We start from the raw sequence: 6,000 nt of genomic DNA, 5'->3' as shown, positions 1-6,000 counted from the left end.
CGGTGCAGGACTCAAGCCAGGTGCAGGGAGAGGGACAAAAATCAACCAACCAACCAACCAAACAAACAAACCAAACCTGGGAAAAAAGAGAGGAAGTGCAGAAAAAGGCTATGGGACCACACCATTTATTTTCCAAAGTTTGGGATTTTTTTCCATAGTAGGTTACCATGACTTGATACCTACTACGTGCAGGCTGTGTGCTCAGTGCTGTTTATATCACTTTCTATCTCCTCTTACCTTCATAGCAACCCCGTGAGGTCTATTCGATTGTGATCCACATCTTACAGCCGGGGAAGGCCATGTGACTTGAACAAGGTCACACAATGACAGAACCAGGTCCTGAACACCGGAGCCCTCGAACTTGATTTATTGCACCCCATACCGGCCACTAATTGACTGGCTGTGGCCTTGAGGGCAAGTTTTCTCTCCTCCTCTGGACCTCAGTTTCCTCTGTTGTAAAATGGAGGGTGGAGCTTACAACTGAGCCCTACCAATCGGACTCTCTTGAGCTGGCACCCCTCCCTGACTCAGTAGCCCCCAAAGGTCCCACTGTGGTTCCAATGTACCCCCTGTAGCCAGGGGGTTAGAAGTTCTCAAAAGACCCCTCCATCTCCGAAGGTCCGTGAGCCCATGATGTGCTAATGGTGGGATTTCAGGCAGCGGTGGGCTGGAGGGCAGGTGTGTAGGCGAAGAGCTCAGTCTTCCAGGTTCCTCTCCTGCCCCTCCAGGCAGGTGGACGGCCTCACAGATGCTCAACCTCAGGTCTTCACTTACACCCTCCCATACTCACAGTGCCTACCTCCCTGAGGTCAGGCCCTCCCGTCAGTGTCCCCTGGCCCTCCAGTTCCCAGCTTTGATCCAGCCTTCCCTTGCTATTGGTCACGTGCAATAACTCTGCATTATGTGAATGGAGACAGTGTCAAGATAGATTTGCCACGGTCCACAGAACCACCAGGCGGGCCAGCGCTTGAATGCCGGCTCCAGCCAGGGGTTCAAGAGGCCCTGAAGGGGTTGTGGGACAGCCAGCACCTCAGCCCTCACCGTATCCCAGCCTTGCTGCAATACCTGCACAGCCTCTCAGGTGGCTAACTTCCAGGTCTTTACCCATTCTGTCCCTTCCACCTAGAGTATCCTCCCTCCAGGTAGGTGACTTTTGCTCCTCCTTCAGGCTTCAGCTAGGGTGCCCCCTCTCCGGGAAGCCTTCCCTGACTACTGCCCTCCAGGCTGGAGCGCTCCCCCCTTCCTAGATGTACCCAGTCTATTTTATAATGGCCCAATTATTTGACGGTCTTCCCCGCCAACCTGAGGGCTCTGTGAGGGCAGGAGCTGCATTTGAACTGCTTTCACCCCAGCACAGGCCTGGTATGCAGTCGGTGCTCAGTAAAGTGTTGTTGAGTCCATCTCTGAACCAATGAATAAATGTGGCCCAGGTTTGGTTTTGTTCTCTTGTAGTGGAGAAGCAGGGAGAGGAGGAGGGAGTGGCATCACACTGGCTGGATCTGAATCCTGACTCTTCAGGTTAATAGCCATGTGGCTCATCTGCTCTGTGCCTCGGTTTTCCCCAACCGGGAAATGGGGTTAATTGCCACGTAGGTACTGCTCAAGGAGACCGGAGCCTGGAACTTTTGTTCCCACTTTCTTATATATGTAAGGTTAGTCATGCCTGTTCCCTCTTTCACTCTGCTCATTCATTCATTCATTCATTCAAAATTTCCCAAGTACCTGCTCTGTGCCAGCCACTAGGGATTCAGCAGTAATCTAAACACAGTCCTTGACCTTGTGGGGCTCAGGTTTCATGGGGGGGGGGGGTGGGGAAGGGACAGATAAGAGAGCTAGCACTTATCATCCAGGGTAACAGGAGGGAAAAGCATAGAGCAGGCACCTGACCCAGCCAGTGGGCTGGTGCTGGTGAAAAGGCTGCTCAGCAGCCCCTAAAAAATGGGTAGGAGGTAACCAAGGGGAGGGGCGAGGGAAGAGTCATCCTGGCAGAGGGCAATGCCAATGCAAAGGTCCAGTGTCCCAACTGAGGGGGCTGTGAGTGTCCCAAGAGTGGAGGGTGTTCAGAGGCTGAGCTGGGCTGGGGAGGGAGGCGGGGGAGGCAGAGACTGAGCCTTTGTCCTGGTGGGGGGAGAAGGCCTGCCCCAGCCTCCCTCCCCAGCCCCCACCTGCCTCACCTGCCCTTGTTGCCATAATCTAGGCCAGAGCCTGGAGGGAGCCGAGCCCCCATTGGTGCACACCATGTAGGTTTTTCAGAGATAATTTAATCAGAGCTATTAATAAGCAGAAAAGAAAGAGCTCTTTATGCTCCTCCTGGAGAAAAGGGGAAAGACGAAGAAGCACGTGTAACCTTGTTATTCACCCAGCCCTGCCCCCCAAGTACCTAGAGTCTCTCTCTAGGGCAGGCCAGGGAGATGGGGCCAGGAGCCCAGAAGAGGGGGGCTGAGGAGGCCCAGGGAGCCCTGGGGACTGGCCCCTGCCATGCTCCCCTCTGGCCACCTTGGCGTCCCCTTGATTGTTTGCAGGTGCCAAACTGTTTCCACTGAGGCCTTTGCCCAAGCTGTGCCCTCCGCCTGGAACGCTCTTCCTTCTGCTCTTTGCATTATCATACTTTAGGTCTCAGCTCAAATGTCACATCTGCAGAGAAGCACTTCCTGACCACCCCATCTGCATTATTCCCCGACAGCACCCTCCTTCGCTTTCCCTCCCCAGCGCTGATTACTGTCGGCAACTCCCTGGGCCCTTGTGGGTTGACTTGTTTCTCTTCTGTCTCCCAGTCTAGATTGTCAGCTCTGGGGAGGTGGTGGGGAGGACTCTTTGTCATCATCGGTACTGGATCGCCAGCACGTTGCATAATCACTTGCACAGAGTAGGTTCTATGTCGTTATTTTGCTGACAGAATTGGGGAAGGTTCAAGATGCCTGGGGAGTTGGGAGAGCAGCCAGAAGGTGGTGGGGTCCCTTCCACCTGGCAGAACCCAAGAGAATCTGGGAACCGGTAAACCCCGGAGAGGGAAGGCCCGTGCTCAAAGTCATGCAGCAGGTTTGGGCCAGAGGTGGGACTTGAACCCAGAGCCCTCTCGGGGCAAACGGTTTCATTTGAGGCTCATCTCACACACCAGCTGTGTGTTGAGGAGGATTCTGAGGCCTCCTCACCCAGGCTCAGGAGGGAAAGAGGGCTGTGCTGCCATCGATTAGTGACGTCTGCTGAGTCTGGGGTTAGCTGTTGGGGAACCAGCAGCGCAGGGGCTATTCCTATGAAGGGGGAGTGTTGAAAGAGCACTGGATTGGGAGTCCCGGGTTTTGTTCCTTCAATCAGCACCACCATCTTATCATGTGACCCCTCTAGACAAGTCAGGCAGCTTCCCTGGGCTCAACTGAGAGTTGGGACTCTACCTACCCTGGCCCTGCCTATCTCAAGGAAGGACTACAATGAGAAAACAGATATAACATTTCCAAAAGCCTAATGGACTCTGTACACAGAATCAATGATTATTATTGTAAAACAAAGTGACAACAATGGTAATAATTCCCCACTACGGACCAGGCACTGCCCCAGGTACTTTTCATACATGATCTGTAAACCTCACAGCAAAGCCCATGAAGGGGAACCGCTGGCCTGTGTTAGAGACGTGGACCCTGAGGCTGGCGTCAGCGGTCTTGCTGGAGGTGGCAGAGAGCTCCTGGGTGGGCGGCACCGGGATTCGAACCCTGATGGGTCTGTGTGATAGGTTTCTGCCTTAGCCGGAGGCCTGAACAAACAGGAAGCAGCGACCGGATGTGGACGTGATCCCCCACGACCCCCCGCAAGGTCGATCTCTGCTCTTCTGACCAGCTGGGCCTGGTTCTCCCAGGCTCTGAGTGGCAGGGAGATTTCCAGGGGATTAAACACAGCCCGCCCCGCCCCCCCCTCTGGCCTGGAAAGGCCACCAGGCCCTCCCAACCCCGCCTGGCAGATCTCCTTTTGTACAAAAAGTTATTGACTTATCAAGGTTAAAATACATTCAGTGCAGGCCAATAAAACAGGGATACCGCCGCATCCCGGCTGTCATGTGTAGCCTGGTTTTCATGGCAACGGGCTCTCTTCTGCACATGAAACGGTTCAGTTGTGCAAAGTTCAGGCGTTACATAAACAGGGAGTTAACAACAGCGGCAGAAATCAATGTCTGGCCAGGCATGGCCTGGGGAGATAGCATTGATTGGGCCTCACGTTGTCGATAGGCCAGGTGCCTGCTTCCTGCCCGGTGGCCTTGGGCTCCCTCCCATAGCCCCACCCCCGGCTCAGACCCAGAGAGCTCCAGAAAGGTGCCTCCACCCTTGCCCCAGAGCCCCTTCCTGGCGGGGATCCAGCAGGGAGGGGATCTGCTAAGCTGTCTGCAGCTGTTTTGTAAACCATTATATTGCTCCGAGATGCCATTCCCTTGCCTTAAAATAAGTTCACGCCATTGTTAATAGAAAAAGCAGTCCTTTGCCTATTGAACCACCCCCGTGACAAGGAACAATCCCACTGCCTCTATGTTTAGCCATAAAAACCACCCATTTGTCAAGACGTGCCCCAATCGGGTCAAATAGATCAGGACATGAAACCAAACTGGCTGTGTAACTTTCACTAAGTCACTTCACCTCTCTGAGCCTTGGCTTCCTGTTTTCTGAAATGCAAGAATAACAGCACCAACTTCCTGGGGGTAGGGAGGAAGAAACAGCTTTGGGTCTGTGCCGGGAAGCTGGCCCTCTTGTGTCTCTCTTCTACTATAGATCCCAGCAGACACCTAGATGAGGCAGAAAAAGACCCCAGGGGACTAGGAAGTGATGCTTGGGCTCATATCCCAGCTCCACTGCTAGCTGTGTGACCTTAGGCAAGTCACTTTACCACCCTGAGCCTTGGCCTTCCTTCCCTTCATGCAGTATGGGGAAAGTGCCTTCGCAAGAGTGAAGAAGAACAAATGAGCTCAATGTTCTGGGCACGCAGAAGGTGCCTTGGAAAGATTTCTCAAATCAGATCCTTCCTCCAGTGTTCCAATATCAGATCTACCCACCCTCATAAAATGGAAGATCTCATGGGACTTCTCTCAGGAAAGGAAGGGTTTCAGAGGAAAGAGTTAGCCATTCCATTTCCTGGAAGGTTCTTACGGACAGGGACCTAGTCCTGTTCATCTTTGTATGGTCAATGCTTGGTACAGAGCCCAGGTCTATGGTAAGATGTCAATACGTGTTTATTGAACAAAGCTAAACTCCTCTAGAGAGCCAACTAGACCTTCTCTATCCGGCCTGGGATACAAAGGGATGGGGACAAGGGGACGGTGAGGATGACTTAGGATGGGTTCGGGGGTGCTTCTAGCCCCACCGTATGGCACAGACAGCCAACTCACTGGCTGAAATTCATACCTCCTTCCACGGAGTGGAGTGGATGCTAGGAAGCAGAGCCCAGCGGGAGGATGAAGCTCAGGGCTACATTTCCAGGCATGGCTGAACGAGTAGCTTTTGCCAGTGAAATGTGAGCAAGCCGAGTGTAGGAAGTGATTATGCCTCTTGTATACAGTTTTCTCTGCTGCGCCGAGGCAGACGATGGACCTTTCCAGGGCGGAGCAGGGCCAAAAGAGGGATGGAGCCTGGGGCCCTAAATCACTGGTGGAGGAAAGTTGCCCACTTGTTGACCAACAGCACGAGCTTTGGACTGTTATATGAGAACTGAACGTTTGCTGAGTTGCACCATTAAGACGCCGGGGTCTGTTTGTTACAGCTGCTGTGTTGCTGTTACAGATTCACAGGACTTCCCAGGAAGGACTCAGAACACCTCCCTCCCCCTCCTCTCCCCCAAACACATACCCACCAGTACAGTCCTCTCCGAGTCACAGAATTTTACAGAGCTGAGAGGGGACCCGTATTTAATAAAGCAAGTACAGTAAAATATTAATGGTAGAACCCAACTAGTGGGTATTTATGTGTTCACTGTAAATGTCTTTCGACTTTGCTGTCTGTTTGAAATGCTTCATAATAAAATGAT

The sequence above is a fragment of the Prionailurus bengalensis genome, chromosome D3 (genome assembly GCF_016509475.1).
Source record: "Prionailurus bengalensis isolate Pbe53 chromosome D3, Fcat_Pben_1.1_paternal_pri, whole genome shotgun sequence".
In the NCBI taxonomy this organism is placed as follows: domain Eukaryota; kingdom Metazoa; phylum Chordata; class Mammalia; order Carnivora; family Felidae; genus Prionailurus; species Prionailurus bengalensis.
The sequence above is the reverse complement of the archived record's forward strand: the minus strand, read 5'-3'. Positions refer to the sequence as shown.